General features: G+C 34.2%; 1 protein-coding gene across 2 annotated transcripts in view; it reads left to right on the top strand.

Annotated features, from left to right (window-relative positions):
* Positions 1 to 15,698: 15,698 nt before the first annotated feature.
* tmem51b (transmembrane protein 51b) overlaps positions 15,699 to 17,174 on the top strand; it is a 20,595-nt gene continuing 19,119 nt past the window's right edge. Inside the window, 1 exon segment of one of the 2 annotated variants that reach the window (NM_001102617.2) lies at positions 15,699 to 15,944. The gene's annotated coding sequence lies outside the window, so the exon portion shown is untranslated. 2 annotated transcript variants of the gene reach the window in all.

Below are 17,174 nucleotides of genomic sequence, written 5' to 3'. Positions count from 1 at the left end.
AGGATCTGGAGCTGGGTTTGGGCATTAACAGTCCTATGCACCGCAGGAAGCTCAGACTCGCCATTGAAGACTACAGAGAAGCAGAGAATGGACGAGGGTGAGGCCTTAAATTCATAATAATAATCATTGCAATATCATTCTCTCTTCATAAAATAATAACACGTGATGGGTTTAATGTTTATGCTTTAAGTGGAGCTAAATGAGGTTTGCATCACACAGCCTGTTTGCCCATGACATTTATATTAAATGTATTTCAGCTAGCGTTTTTCATACAATTAAGCACATATCTACCTTTTAACATGGTAAAGTGAAGTGTTAAATGTAATGAGTAGCAAAGTAGCTGGTAACTCTAATTTGTTGATTTTGTTTTATAAGTAAGGCATTACTTTTCATTGTAAGATAATTTAAATACATTTGTCTATAATGTACTTGCCTTAAATACTGTACATATATTCAACAGTCCAGAAAAAAATTATTATATTTATTACTTATACTAATATTTTTAGAATAATTTTATTTTTCTAACTGTGGACCAGTTCAACTGTAGATCGAGTTAAAAGTTAGTGCACAATAATATATGGTATAAATTTAGACAAGTGTATTATTTTCTGTTATTCTGATATTTTGAATATAGTAACATGTCTAACAAACAATGAACCGAGTAAGAAATGAAAGTCAATATAATATAGAAGATATTCATGAAATATTGTTTCAGTACTTTGAAATGTTTTATCTTTTGAATTTGATAAATTGAATATAATGCTTCACATTTTTAATAAATCTATAAGGCTCTGTTTGACTCAAATAATAAATAAAAGAAAAGTGTAATTTGTATTGTCTATTTTAAGATTTTAACCAGCTTTTAACAAGTAAAGTAAATATATATATATATATATATATATATATATTTTTTTTTTTTTATTTATTTTTTTTTTCAGATGAAGTAATTTTGGTTAGGTGAGGTTAGGTTAGGTTAGGTTACAGTCAAGAGTCCTCATTTCATAACCATACCACACACACACACACACACACACCCACACACACACACAAAAAACTCACAGAGCAGCAACAACAAATGGACATAAAGACTTAAAACATAAACATACCAAACACTTATAAAGAATAACTAAATAATCACTTTAAGTGTCCACCCCCTCAAATAAATGTTTTAAACAGTCTATAAAATTTCAAATATACAAGTCACAGAAACACCTCTGCTTTAGTCAATGCCTCATTTAAATGTTTAATGGCTGCTGGTATGAAGCTATTGTACATTGTAAAGTTCTACAGCTTGACACTAGAAACTTGTGACCAGAAGGAAGGAGCTGAAACTTGGGATAAGCAGTGTCACTTAAAATTGAATTTGTAATTCTATTAAGCTGTCTGGTTGTATACACAGCCTGTTTGATTTAGTGTGTTTTATTCTTAAGTGAAAGATTCCCAAACCATGACACCAGATAAAATGTAAAAGATAAAATGGATGCCTCTTTTTACACACTGCTTCACAATTCTCATGAAAGAAGAGTTTAGAGTGAATGATTGTGCCATTTGTATGATTGCACTTTTAACCGTCTGAATTAATACCTGTATGTGAGCAGCCTTCCTAAAATCAATGATCATATCTTTTGTCTTTAATATATTTAACATTTAAACAAAATAATCTAAACACAATTTTATTTACGTAACTGGTAATTAGTAATTCATTACTTTTTTAGTGTAACTTACCCAATACTGGTAATAAGGTGGCAATAATTATGATAATCGAAATGTGTTATAAATTGCACTCTTTCATTTAAGAGATGTAATTTACATTATTGCTTTACTGCAGATAAATGTACATCTGTCTTTAAAGTTGCTAAAACCTGTTTCTTTTTTTTTATATCACCCATTAGAACATGCATGCCGTTAATAAAAGATTTATTTCTCTGTTAAGATATTTTAAGGCACAAGGCTGTCAAAAGATTGTGAGTTTACTCACGTTTTATAAAAATGTATTATTATGTGAATACATTAAATAGGGAAAACGATATTTTTCTCAATGGCTCACACGATTTGGCAATAAAAGGAGTAGTTTAAATAAACAAGTAACTGTCTGTTTTCTACAAATTTCACTTAGGAGTAAAAATATTCCTTTAAAACCTGGAAGAAATATAAATTAGACACGTATCAGGCAAATTATTGATCTCCACTAATATGCAAATAGTGATAGTGATCATTTTTTGGTCATATATCCAGCCCCTTTGCATGAGCATTGCTATAGTGTTTCTGTGTTGTCCCACAGCCTGTCTAAAGCTGCAGATATGGACCATCACTGGGTGTCTAAGAGCTGGCTGAGTGACGTCGGGCTGCCGCAGTATTCACAGGTCTTTCACAACCAGCTGGTGGATGGCAGAGTCTTGAACTCCATCACACGCAGAGACCTGGAGACCGTCTTCAACATCACCAACAAGTTCCATGTCACCAGCATCCTGTCAGCCATCCAGCTTCTGCAAATGCTCAATTTCGACAAAGAGGCAAGAATTTGTCTATACAGTGTTTGAAGTGTTTGGATGTAGATATATATAATTCATTTTTACATAAATATCTGTAACCAGAGATGATGACTGAACATTATTTCACACATTTTTTGACAGATGGTATTACATTTACATTTAGTCATTTAGAAGATGCCTTTATCCAAAAGTGACTTACAGTTGAGGAGGCATTCAGCGATTTAACAGGCAATAAGCACAAAAAGTGCTAATTAAAGCAACTTCCAGTGCTTAGAGAATTAGGTGCTAGAGTTGGGGGGGGGGTCTTTTTGTTTTTTTATGTTTTTTGAGAGAAGATGTTTTGGTTTGTCAAGCCCACTCACTACTCAACTTGTGTATACCTCAACTTATGTACATCAACAAATGCACAGCATTTGTTTATATAGATATGGAGTGATAGTAAGAACTTGTCTGGTGCAAGAATTAAAGTGTCAGAGAGATGAAAGAGTGTGTTTTTCACTGGTGGTTTGTCAAAGCCACTCACCTGTGTGAGGTACACCCAGAATTGCTAAATGTTTTAAGGTTGTCATGGGATTTGATAGTAAAAACCTTTTTTTAAAACATTTTTGCATTTAATATGATTGTCATTTTAATTTGATGTGAACACCATATTCAGAATTATTAGCACCTCTCTTAATTTTTAGTTTTTCTTTTTTTAATATTTCCCAAATTATGTCTAACAGAGCGAGGCAATTTTCACAGTATGTCTGATAATATTATTTCTTCTGGAAAAAGTCTTATTTGTTTTATTTAGGCTAGAATAAAAGCAGTGTTGAATTTTTTTGAAGATCATTTTAAGGTCAATATTATTAGCCCCTTTAAGCTTTATTTTTTGATAGTCTACACAGAACAAACCATCATTACACAACAACTTGCCATAGTTAACCTAATTAACCTAGTTAAGCCTTTAAATGCCACTTTAAGCTGAATAGAAGTGTCTTGAACAATATCAAGTCAAATATTATGTACTGTCATTATGGCAAAGATAAAATAAATCAGTTATTAGAAATGAGTTATTAAAACTATTATGTTTACAAATGTGTAGAAAAAAATATTTTCTCAACTAAACAGAAATTAGGGGAAAAAATAAACAGGGCGGCTAATAATTCTGACTTCAGTTGTATACTGTTGCAATCACTTTGAAATGGTAAAATGTTAGTGTAAATATTGTTGGTGAAATTGTAAAATAATCTGACTGGTTTGTGATATTGTTATATTTCTGCAGTCTATACAGGCACGTCGCACTCAATGCGAGAATCGAGATCTGGATCCGGTGGTCTGGACCAGCCATCGCGTCATTAAATGGATCAGGGATATTGATCTTAAGGTGGGAAAAGAATCAAATGCAAAGCTCATACAATGTCCTCTACTGTTCAAATATTCTAAATCAATAAAATCTTTAAATATATTTTTCAATAAAGTCTCAACAAGGTAGCATTTATTGGAAAAACAGTAATACTGTAAAAATTCATTACCATTTATAATGTTTTGTATTATAATATATTTAATAAATGTAGTGTGATGCGTACATCAGATGAAGGCCTACAAATGTATCTGTTATTTGACTAGTAAACAATAATGTAAAATGTTATTGTTCTTAAACTATAAAAATAAGCATCACATTTTACTATACAGTTTCCTTAGTTAATGTATTTACTAACATGAACTAATAATGAGCAATAATTGTACAGCATTTATTAATCATAATTCAGCATTATTACAATCCAAACGTGTGCTTGTTAATATTAGCTAATGCACCATGAGTTAATATGAACTAACGATGAACAATTTTATTTTCATTAACTAACATGAACCAATGTAAATAAATACTCTAATAAATGTATTGTTCCTTGTTGGATCAGGTTAGTAAATACATCAAGTAACTAATAAAACCTTATTGTAAAGTGTTACCAAAATAGCTTTACTCACCATTAATATGTACAGTAGCTATTGGAAATAATTGACCCAAAATGAAGTTGAAGACATAAACCCCATTTCACTATGCCCAAATGGCTCAAAGAACTGAGAAAAAAAAGTATCAATATTTACTGCTTAGAGAGTGTACTGCGATATATATATATATATATATATATATATATATATATATATATATATATATATATATATATATATATATATATATATATATATATATATATATATATATATACTGCGATATATAATAGCTGTTGTGTCTTTTCAGGAGTATGCTGATAACCTTCAGAACAGTGGCATCCATGGTGCTGTGATGGTTCTGGATCCCACCTTCAGTGCAGACAGCATGGCTAAAGCTCTCGACATCCCCAACAACAAACACATGATCCACCGTCATCTGTACGAGGAAATGAAAGTGCTTCTCAATCCAGCAAGGTCTGTGCAGCTGCATTTCTTTTGTAGGAATTCAATAATTAAAGTGGTTATAGAAATGTTATTGTATCTACTTACAGTGCTCAGTGTATGTGAGTACACCCCTCACAAATCTCTCCTTTACATTTTTTTAAAAGGATGCTTTACAATATTATATGTGCATATACATTAGACTACTCAGTATTAAAGCCAAAAATGGAGCTAATCTAACATAATAATGTACAATAACAGTCCAAGAATTAGTGTATGTTTGAAAAAAATATTAAATAATTTTATTTTTAATTGGGTTGAAATTTTGCTGTATTTTGCATTAATTGAAATGTATTCTCGTTCTATTTCTAATGATTTTGGTGGCTAAAGTATTGTTTCAATTAATATATCTGGTTTGTTAAATCTTGTTTTTTTGTTCAAATGTACCAAAACATATTATATATATTCACAGAGAAATAGATAAAAAATATTTATTTTCAAACAGTGTATAAACTATTTGTAGCAAAACAAATAAAACTGCACCTTTCTCTTCTCTGAAACCAATTTTTTTAATGATAATGCTGAGAAAGCGTTCTGGACACTACATGAGAAAAGTGTTATCGTCGATCCCAGTTGTAAGAGCAACAAATAATAACTTGACTTCTAGTTGATTATTCGGAAAAGCGGCAGAAGGTAGATTTTTCCGATTTTTCACACCTCTAGTTTGGAAAAAGTCAGGAAAGTGGGTGTGTCTAGCTCTGTTTGGGTGGGAGTGTCGGGGGAGGGAAAAGGGAAAGGATTTGAATAAAAATGGGAGTTTCAATTTAGGCACGTGCCGATTTTCACAGAAGAAAAAAAAACACATGCACAAGAGAAAGACAGTGACTGTGTTTAATGACGGTGGAATGTTTGATACCCCACGTCGTATAAGAGAAAAAACCTCTGCATTTCTTTGTAACTCAGATGCACTTGGTAGGTCAGAAAGCCATGTGTGTGTAGACAATCCTGTCACAAAATGCGGCGAAAATTAAACACGACTGTCGGTTATAGTTTGCTTGCAGTGTTCACGTTTACACTCAGAGAGCAGCATTTACAGCGGATCTATCAGTCCATAATATTGTAGTGATGTTACCGTAAACTAAGTAACTTAGAAATAATTTGACTAAGGTCTGTCTTTAAACACTGAAAGAGTACTGCTGACAATACAAACTATAACTTTGCCATCTGAATGAAAAAAGAAAGAGCGCTGATCGCACACACTTACCAAATCTGTAGAGACAGGACACTCATCACATACTGGAGCTGCGTCTTTTTTTAAAGTGAGTCCAGCAGCGCTCTCATTGAGAGAAAATGAAAACGAAACCTTCACTGCAGCAAATTATAAAAGAAACACTGACGACCCATATCTCTAAACAATTCTTATTCTTTTCCCACTTCTTTTGGCAACACCACATGGTGTCTCTCTGCTATCTAAACACTGTTTTAGGTAGAGTCTTCAAAGCTATCATGCATATTAATGAAGTTGCAGCGCATACAGAGCGCGCTGATTGGTTTGAACCAAGTCATACACATGAATGAATGCAACACACTCAGAGACGTAACACGGTACTCCCAGGTACAGACGTCCAGTTTACACACTGGAATACACGCTAAGATCTCAAGGCCATGACGCAGCTTCAAAAATTAATTTCAAACTGGAAGCACGAGTTTGCTCAAAATAATGCAAAAAACTATTTTCACTTTTTAGTGAAATATATGTGAAATATATGTGTCCTATTAGTGTTTTAAGCAGTATGGGACACATATATGACTGTCAACAGCTCATAAAATGTGTTTTGGTGTTTCGTGACCCTTCAAAGACGGTGCCACCTCTGACAATCCCGGGCCCTGTTTGGCCCACATGCTGTATGCCAGTGCCAGTGGAATGCTTGCTGTGCCAGCTTTATGCCAAATCTGGGCCAGCATTCTTTGTTACCTGGGAAGTGATTTGAGTCATTGCAGAGACAAGACTTTTGTCAGGTTGTAGTGTATTGTAGTGTCAATGCATCATACAAAGAAAGGTATTAGTTCAAACAACATGTAGACACACCTAATCTGTATAGTCTTTAATCTTAAATATACCAATCAAACTTTCATAAGAGTGTAATTTAATGACCTCATCTGTCAACATAATGCTGCTGAATTTTTCACAGAGCTTGTGCAAACATATCCACATTGCTGTCATTAGATGTTTTCTAACAGTAAAGTTGGATGTAGCAAGTGTAAGAAACATAAAAGGACTCTTGTAAGAGTGTGAGTAAGTGCTGTTTCTGTCTTCCAGAACTAATCAGGCTCAGGATTACAGGAAAGAGGGCACTCCAACACATTCTCCTTCGTCAAACTGCCGTAAAACCGAGGAGGGATTTTCTCCCAGGAAAAATGTTGGCAAGGTATGAGCTGTCCTGTTATTGAGACAATATATAAAAATTGTGAACTTTCTGTGCGCCTACTAGGGTTGGGTAATGAAACATGCTGCCAATTTGACTGGTAAGCAACAGACTGAATCAGAATGCAGATATCGGTGTCTCACTTCAGTGCCTCTACAATACCAGAGCTGTTGTATTTAAAGGGCCATGACACCCCCCTCTTTCGGTTAAAGTCTACTTCAGAATTTTTTCAAAAGATGCATGATTAATGGGCGTGGAGCTCCGCGAGCATCGGGCAGGAGTAGGCGTGGCCAGCAGGCCAGCAGGCTGTTGTCATTTAGCTCACAAAATGAGACACAAAGAGGAGATGCATGAGTTTATAGTTTACAAAGTTAAAATGCAAAGAAATGAACAGTGATTTAACGCCCCGCTACATTTGTTATTCGTAATTTCATATACAGACAACCACAATTTATATCATTATAAAGATGTGTGTTCATGTAAACACTATAAATGAGGACTTCTCCCTCAATTCTCGTATCCAGCAGACTCAGCGCAGCAGGTCTCCTGACCCGTCTATTTTAACCATTAACCCTGCTGGTAATCTGGAGGATTTAGGCAAACACAGCAGCACGGCGATGTGTCTGAATGTGAACGAACTCCTGATAAAACACAGCGTCCGCCATTCTCTAATTCTCGTGCTGCTCTCCCGACAAAAATGCTAGCAGCACGCACACAGCTTTGCTGTATGATCGGCCCTGACAAGATCGCGGGGGAAAACATGCAACAAACCCCGTGGATGATGGAAACAAACGCATATGAGCCTTCATGAACGGCTAAATACTGTGCCGTGGTTTCCGTGTCTCTCAGCTCGGGCTTGACACTGGCAGGTCTGGCAGGTCTCATGAATAATTAAGCAGACGGCTCTTCTCATAGGATAAGAAAACTCCGCTATGAATAATAATGAGAAACTGACGCGTCATCATTGCCATTGCAGTTTCTTTGCTACGTCGCCGATTTTGATCCTGCCCCAAAAATCTTTTTAAACCCGGAAGCTGAAATTAGCTGACAAAAGCTCAAAATTATCCAGTTTTCCCCACAATTAAAGCTGACAGGTGCTAACATTGTCTTAACTGATGCTCAACACACACAAATCTGTTAATATAAAAAAAAAAGTTCTCCGGGGTGTCCTGAACCTTTAATGCAGAAACAAGAGAAGTAGATGATTGGAAACTTGCTTCTTTATGTTCCTTTTTATAAAATTGTTTATGAAATTAAATTAAATTATGGGACTTTTACTCCTAAAACTTTTGATGTTTGAAAGTTTAAAAAGGTGACTCTTTTAGACCTTTTTTTTATAGTTTCAAGTAATATATTGTTTGAGTTGGTACTGTAAATTACGATAAAAAGCAATAAACTGTCATTATTTTTTCTGTATATGCAGTATAAAATCTGTCACCGGGGTGGTTCTCTTTCAAAAGGTACATTTTTGTTCCTAATAGGTCTTTAAAGGTACATATTAATACTAACATAACAGTATTTTTGCATACAAAAGTGTATTCTAAAAGTTATAATGTCTACCTGTGCAGTGCAAAAATGTATCTATTGAAAAGGTACCACCCCAGTGACAGATTTTATACTGCATATGCAGAAAAAATACTGATAGTTTATTGCCATATTTTACCATAAATTACAATACCAATCCAGGCAATATATCACTTCAAACTATTAAAGGGTGACAGATACTGTACCTTTATTTCTGAGTGTGTATAATACATTGTTTCAAACTACTAAAATGTCAATAAAAGTCACTCTGTTAAACTGCAGAGTTAAACGTTCAACATCAAAAGTTCACAGAGCAGAGATCAGTGTCCCATAATGAAATTCCTAACCATAAATAAGCAGAAAACTTTTAAAAAGTAAGCTGTTAATAAAATGTTAATAAGCTGTTTTTAAAGTGTATGTTTTTAAAAAAATGGTCTGTAAGTAAAATAATACAAAAAATATATCATACTGTACACACACAGCCTGATTGTTAACTGTAGATGATGTATAAGCAGCTCACACAAGAGCTTTGAATCGTTTCTGCGCTACTCATTTTTTTTTAACATGATGCCAGAATTTATTAGGGCTGTTAAAGTCCACATGAACTGGAAGTTCCGACCGTTTTTTATTTCTTATTGTGACGCAGTTCCTAGAGAAACAGAATATTAAATGAGAAAACAGTGGGTGTGACTTGTTTTTACTGCAAGCTGATGAACCAAGAGTTACTATGTGGGTTTTCATCCTAGCATCAATTGAACCTTTTCAAAAGTAAAAAAAAATTAAGTAAGCAAATTAAGTGTGTTTGCATCAAGTTATTTGAGCTCCTGACTCTATTATAGTTACCAACAGTAAACAAGGCAAGCATAATGGGTGTGATATTTGCTAAGTCAGAGTTTTTTTGGCAAATGAGTTTTCATCTCCCTTTATTCACATTAACCCTTTTTCAAAAAAGTCCAAAACTACCTCAAAAACTTTTTTTGCAAATTAAGAATTTTTTTTTCCAAATTTGACATTTCCAACACTCATTTCTTATGTGGTACTTCAAAATGTGCATTAACACACAATGAAAAAAATGATTCATTGGATTTACAAAATTTTTTGAGGTAAGTGGTTGAAAACATGAGCTGAATTTAAACAAACTAATTAAGTTGAACATTGAATTTGTTTGTTCAAATTCAGCCCATATAAATTGTTTGCAACCCCTTAAAAATGTAGTAAATTCAATGAATTGTTTTTTTTTTTTTTCATTTCAACAATATGGAAACCCAGCTATTGTATTAGGTTTATGTGAATAATGGGTATCAGCGACTGTACTTTAATCAAGTATAAGTGAAGAAGTGCAGACACAGAAAATCAGGGCATAATATACTATGATTTAGAAGGTACGTCATTAGGTTTATAACTATTCTGTCAAAAAGCAACATTTATAGTGAAATATATTGTGACAATTTAAAACCATACAGGACATGCAATGCAATTTCAGTTGGAAGTACGTCAACATACTGACATAAAAGTCACAGCAACTTTCAATTCACTCTGACTTTAAAGTATAAGGCACTGTTTAGACACTGATACTGTATTTAAAGTATCGATTTGTCACTGGTATCATAAAAAAAATTGCTCAACACTAGTACCTACACATTGTTGTAAATAACCTTTTTTTTCTGTCGTTCCTCAGAGCCCTTTGAGATTCAATCCTCTGGTGGCTGTTAGCAGAGAGTTGTCGTTTCAGGGCGGTTGTGGATCTCCACCCAGAGAAGAGCGCATCAAGATCCTGCAAAGGACCAAGGGCAGCCCCATGCATGGCTACTCCAGCATAGAGATCACTAATGTCTGAGTAATCAGCCTCTAAACGGACCAAATGAGCTCAATTATTTGTAAAAGAGATTTAAAAATTGACCGTTTGCACTTTAGAGAATTTTATATTGGCAACCAACCATAATTAAGCACTTAATAAAAATTTTTGTAGACATGCTGCGTTAAAAAAGCTAATATTTTGTTACTAATATAATACTTAGATAACCTTATTCCTGTAAATTCCAGTCAGAACTGTAGGTATGCAGCTGAAATCAGTACCACATGTTCAGACGTTCATTCCCTCCATTAAGGCCATCACAAACACTGTGCTTGTTTAACCCTCATAATGCATTCAGTCAGTTTGAAACTGAAGAGTCGTTTTATTATAGTCATAATTTTGTATTTTTAACCTTTGTATATCTGTTAAAAATATATCATTATTGAGTGGATGTAATAAAGACGTTATTATTAGTAGTATTACTGCATTTACACCTTTTTGTTATCTGACAAAATTTATACATTTTTTAAAATTGAAATTACATACAAACCGAAATACCCCAAAACATAATGCTTAAAAAATATGAATGCATCTGCAAACTCTTAAACATGACTTAAACATTTGCTCTTTGTTTAAAATACTTATTTAAATTGAGCTGAAACAACATTTTTTCGCATTTTTGGGGGGACAACTTTTGGGTGTAGTAGGTGATTGAAAGGTGCTGGTTGAAAGTCTCTTCACATTCCGATAGTAATGGTTAAAATAAATGATCTAATTGTGTTTATATGTATTTTTATATTCTGGGTAAGCCATAAGACAAAAAAAAAAAGTTAAATAGTCCAGTTAAATAGTGTCGGGCTGACATCTCCCATAATTCTGATAAGTAGCGCAAACTGTCTGTCAGCAAATGTAGATTTGAACATCTGCAACCGTTCACGCAGATCCGCAATTTGTGCACTTGATCTCCTGGTGGAAGATTGATGTGACTATTTTCAGTTTCATAAGTTATTTTTATTTAGTTTAACAACAAAGCATCGGTAAATAGCGCTATTCTGCCTAGCCTGCTTTACTGAGGTGAAGATGGTTTTATATTCACATATTTGGATCATTTTTGAACAATGACAACCTGTTATGCGCTCCCTATAATGTTTACCATGCTACTTTGAATATTCGGTCTAATATAAGCCTAGCATGTAAGTATGGCTCAGTAATAAGTGTAATTCCTGCACGCTGCCGGCCAAGCACATACAGAGGTTGCTTTATTAAATGTTGCACATTACGACAAGTTTTGCTTGCTACACAACTGAAAACGGGCTAGATATAACACAGTTTTTTATTTGTAATTGTAGTATTATAAAGTACTATAAAAGTTTTCTAACTGGTAAATGACATGATCTAGTCTAGTGGGTCTCTGTCATGTTCTAGGTGCTTGCTTTCATGATATTAGGAGTCGTGACTTTGGACGGCAGGTGAGGGACTGTGTTTCATAGATATTATGCTAACCGGTTAGCATATAGGCAGATCACCTACTGCACCGTTAATTGTTTTATGTTTAATCCACTTAAATTGGTTAAAAAAAAAAACTAATATTTTCTTTCATCATATTTCGGCTTAATCCCTTTATTCATCCAGGGTCCCTTAATTCATCCAGCCAATTTAGTTTATTCAATTCACCTATAGTGCATGTCTTTGGATTGTGAGGGAAACCGAAGCACCCGGAGGAAACCCATGCCAACACGGGGAGAACATACAAACTTCACACAGAAATGCCAACTGACCCAGCCGGAACTCAAACCAGCGACCGTTTTGCTGTGTGGCGACAGTGCTAACCACTGAGCCACCATGTTGCCTAATAACGAATAACTTAGCTTAGTTTTACAGTGAAGTTTTGTTCCAATACTAAAAACAATAGAGGTTTTTAGAGTTCAGAAGACGAAGCCAAATGCATTATGAGGGTTAAAACTCTGGGAAATGCTGGAAAGAGGAATAATGCTGTGAATACATTGTGAAAATGTTTTGAATGCATCAGCAACCTTTTCTTTGTTTTAAGAATGTGTAGACATCGGATGTCTAGATGTCTGTGTATTCAGACTCCCATTTGCTTATACATTGAAAAGCAACAGCCACTTTAGTAGCAGTGTAGTTTGGGTAATAGATTAGTTTCATACAAATCACTCCAGTTTAATTGACAGAGTTTTCCACATTCTAAAAAAATTAGGGGAATGAAAGACAAAAAAAGTTTTTTTTTTTTCTCTTTGATTCCCTTGTTGTGAGTTGCAATGTCTTTGTCTTTTCATGCATGCAATTCAATTTGTTCAATGAAGTATATATACAAACGCATTGTATAGTGACTACCATTCATAGTAGAAATGAAAAAGCAAGAGAGATCTGATTGGAAAGACTTTAATTGTGTATTTAAAGAGGCAGTTCACCCCGAAATGTTTAATTCTGCCACTCATTGTTCACTAGTTAAAACCTGTTTGAATTAGTTTTTCAGTTGAACACAAAATAAGATTTTTTGAAAAAAGCTGGAAACCTGTAACTTTTGACTTCCATAATAGGAAAAATACTATGGAAATCAATGGTTACAGGTTTTCAGCTTTTTTAAACATATCTACAGGAAAAAAGAAACTCATAAGCTTTTGGAACCAGTTGAAGGAAGCTAATAATGAGCAAATTTTCATTTTTGGGTGAACTATGTCTTTAAAGAGTGAGAAAGTCATGAGCAGGGCCTTCAGATGAATGTATAGAAGGGTAAAATGCAGTAAAAGAAAAAACAAATCACCAGTCCAATCCAACACGTGCGCTGCTCATTTTACAGCTGTGTTTTTACAAGTCATCCTCAGAGCAAAGACAGCAAAACAAGTTCTGCGGCTCAGTGTGAAACAGCATTGAGCTTTGATGCAAGCAGCATCTGTCAAGGTTAGACAACATGATTAATGACTGCATTTCACAAATTCAGCCAGTCATTATTTCTAAAGTAGATCTTCTTCAAGAATTTGTTGCAAATGCCAGCTCTGAATCACAGATTTCCTGTTGCTTTGACTCAGGATGTCTATTGATAGACATTGTGACGTTTGTGGCACAAAATACCAGCGATAAAAGACCAACAGCTTCAGATTATTAAAGTCATCATGGCGCATTTTAAGATGGGTTTTGCTATCACACATCATTTTGATATCACTGTACTTTGTGGCATTAGTGAACGTACATTTGAGAAACATATGTATATAGAAATATACCATGTGTCATTGACACAGTAATATGTGTAAAAAATAAAACTCTACATGCGTATGTTTGAGTGTTACTGTGTTTTTTTTAGGTTGATGAAGTTAAAAATGATTTAAACATCAAAACAATAAAAGTGAAATATAGTTGTTGTTTTTTCAATGTCCTCTTATTTTCTGAGTGAAAATATATATTATTTTTCATTTTGTCATTCATTTATATAGCATTAAATCTTGCCTAGTATATTTACAACAACAATCATTAACCAGATTAACAAATTTTAAATAACTAAAATGATCACAGTGCACCCTCAAATCTCCCATTAATTGTCATTTTAAAACTTTACAATCTGTTTCTTCAAATCACAAGGTTTTACTTATTTGTCAGAAAGAGTTTGATCATTAAAAATAATATAAATTGACATGATAGCATCAAGCTATTTTTTAGCTGCACATCCATGCGAGTCTCCCATTCCACCACATCCTAAATGTGCTCTATTGGACTGAGTTCGGGTGACTGTGGAGGCCATTTGAGTACAGTGAACTGTGGCATTGACACGATGCTTAATTGGTGCTTATGGACCCAAAGTGTGCTGAGTGGTTATTTGAGTTACTGTTGCCTTTCTATCAGCTGGAACCAGTCTGGCCATTCTCCTCTGACCTCTGGCATCAACAAGGCATTTGCACCCACAGAACTGCGGCTCACTGGATATTTTCTCTTTTTCAGACCATTCTCTGTAAATCCTAATGAGGGTTGTGCGTGAAAATCCCAGTAGATCAGCAGTTTCTAAAATACTGTCACCAATTTTTTGTCAAAGAAACTTGTGAAATGTTTTTTCTGTCAGTTAAAAGCATTAGATCTGCAATATTTCTAAAGGACGTTTGCAACGTAGTTGGCTAAAACAAAAATATATTGTAAATAGGAACAAATGGAATGGGGAGATTAAAAGATATTGTTCTAAAATACACTACTAAACTTAGCGAGTTGTGTAGCTTTATGTAAATATCCATTTGGTAAAGTTTGAGTTATTTTCTCTTAAAAAAAAACAAATAGGTACATTAAAAAATAGACTTTTACCACAATGATAAATTTTTATTATGTGTGCTGTTTTGTAAAAAAAAAAAAAAAAAAATAGGTTCTTCACTGGCATTGATGAATCCATAAAAAACCTTTAGATCAGAGATGCCCACGGTAACCTTATATTTGGCCCGCCATCCTGTCTGAAAAGAGGGAGGATGATGTGGACTGTTTAGAGATTGTCTTTTCAAAATTAATGTAATCTTTGTTTGTTTGTTTGTTTAAAAGCTAATTGAAGTGCAATGTTTCAATTAAATATTGTAAATGAATCAGATTTAGCTTAAATGTACATACCTGATGGATAAAGGACAATGCAGAGACTTTAGTGAGCAAAATCAAGGCAAAGGCGGATTCAGCATTGAACCACTGTTATGTTTTTATTGCAATAATTTATGATTTTAAATGTTATACTGCATTAGTTTTTTATTTATTTTTAAATATTGTGAAATAAATTAGGCAATGCCCCCCGTAGCGCCGGGCCTGGTTTGGTATATTTATCCCACGACTCATATTGATATTTGGTTTTTGGTTCTTTAAATGAAAAAGTGCACCCCTGTTTAGATTATTAACATGATATTCTCACTAGAAAACAAAAGCTTAATACAAGAATGTGTCACTAAAAGGTTGAACTATTTTCAGGGTGGCTATTTAAAATTTTACCCACATACTTAGGCCTACTGATCAATCAAAATCTGCCATCATAAAAACCTTTAGGGGATTCCCAGATGAATCCCACGGTCTTTTCCGGGTTGTAGGAATGACGTTTTTTTTTTCTTTTTAGCTCTGCTCTCTGAAACCCAACTCTCTCTAGGACCGAGCGCCCTGCTTAACTCTTTACAACTGAGTGCTGCAGTCGAGTTGATTTTGAACAAAGTTCCTGTGTCGGTTAAAAGACCACAAATAGTAGATGAAGAGTGAGTGAGACTGAAGTTAAAGGATTTACTAAGTTTTTCTCCTTCCTCAAGCGAATGAAAGGACATCGCGGACGCTCGCCTCACCTGCGGCCAGGAGTAACACCTGCTTCAGGTACATTCACGACACAAGGTGCGAAGGGCGTTGAGCCTCCGCCGAGCTTAGTTTAGGCCCTCAACTTTAGTTTCACCTTTGCTGTCACATTAGTGTTGATATTCGGCTTCGCTGAGATGTTTTGCTCCGCTCACAGAAACTGCCATCGTAGAAGGTTTATTTTGTTGCAAAGTGTTCCAAAATATCATAAATAACGACAGAATCTTCATCTCGACGTTAGTGCATTAACATATGATGCTCGTATTTATCAAGAATCGGTTACGGACTACTTTTTTCGGAGTTCCTGTGTAAAACTGCTTCTTTTTTAAGTAAAACTCGTGTTTGGTCTTTTTCCACTAAAGGCTTGTGTACAACTGATCATTTTATACTAAACATTTAAACAACGCATTTGGATTAAAATCGGAAGGTCATTTATTTTCTCGGTGTTCTTGCCACACAGAGAGAGAGAAATAAAAACTCAGCAGAAATACGATCGGCTCTGGATGCCCTTATAAAACTTTACCATGGTAACCTGCAAATTTGCATAGCACTAATATAGTTCTACCTAGTGGCTCTGGCTAAACCCTAATAGAAATTCATGATGCATTAAAGTGACATTTCGTCCAAACAGTGTCTGAAACTTGATTAACTGATCGATTGAATTAGTAGTATTTATAGCTACATTGGTTTCCATGGAAACATCCTTGCATAAATATGTGGTTTATACAAAAAAGGGACTTGGTTATATATTAAAATCTTAGGCATGTTTAAGTTTTTAACATTCATCTTAACATTATTTAAACATCCAAATGAAAAGCTGAAAAATAAGCAACAAAAGCATAAAAATAAATCATTCCTTAGTTATACATGGATGAAAGATGAAACATCTAGTTTTAGTGTGCACGTCTTATTAAATTTACAAAAGTGATTTTTAATGTATGGAGAGCATATTAAATGTAATTAAAGTTAAATAATGTGGAGAATATAATGTAACACAATATCTGCAAAATAAAGTTCCAATGTTTTTCACTGTAACTTATTTTTGCAAAAAAATTGAACATGCCAATTCTGATCTGAACATAATAAACACACACACATACACACACACACACATACACACACACACACACACACACACACACACACACACACACATGCATTAGCGTTGTCAGATGATTGATCATATCCAAAACTTTTTTTAAATTTACATAATGTGCTTACTGTGCATATTTATTTTGCATTTTTATATAC

Source organism: Danio rerio, chromosome 11 (genome assembly GCF_052040795.2).
Source record: "Danio rerio strain M-AB ecotype USA chromosome 11, GRCz13ab, whole genome shotgun sequence".
Lineage (NCBI taxonomy): Eukaryota > Metazoa > Chordata > Actinopteri > Cypriniformes > Danionidae > Danio > Danio rerio.
This window is presented reverse-complemented; position numbering and strand designations above follow the sequence as displayed.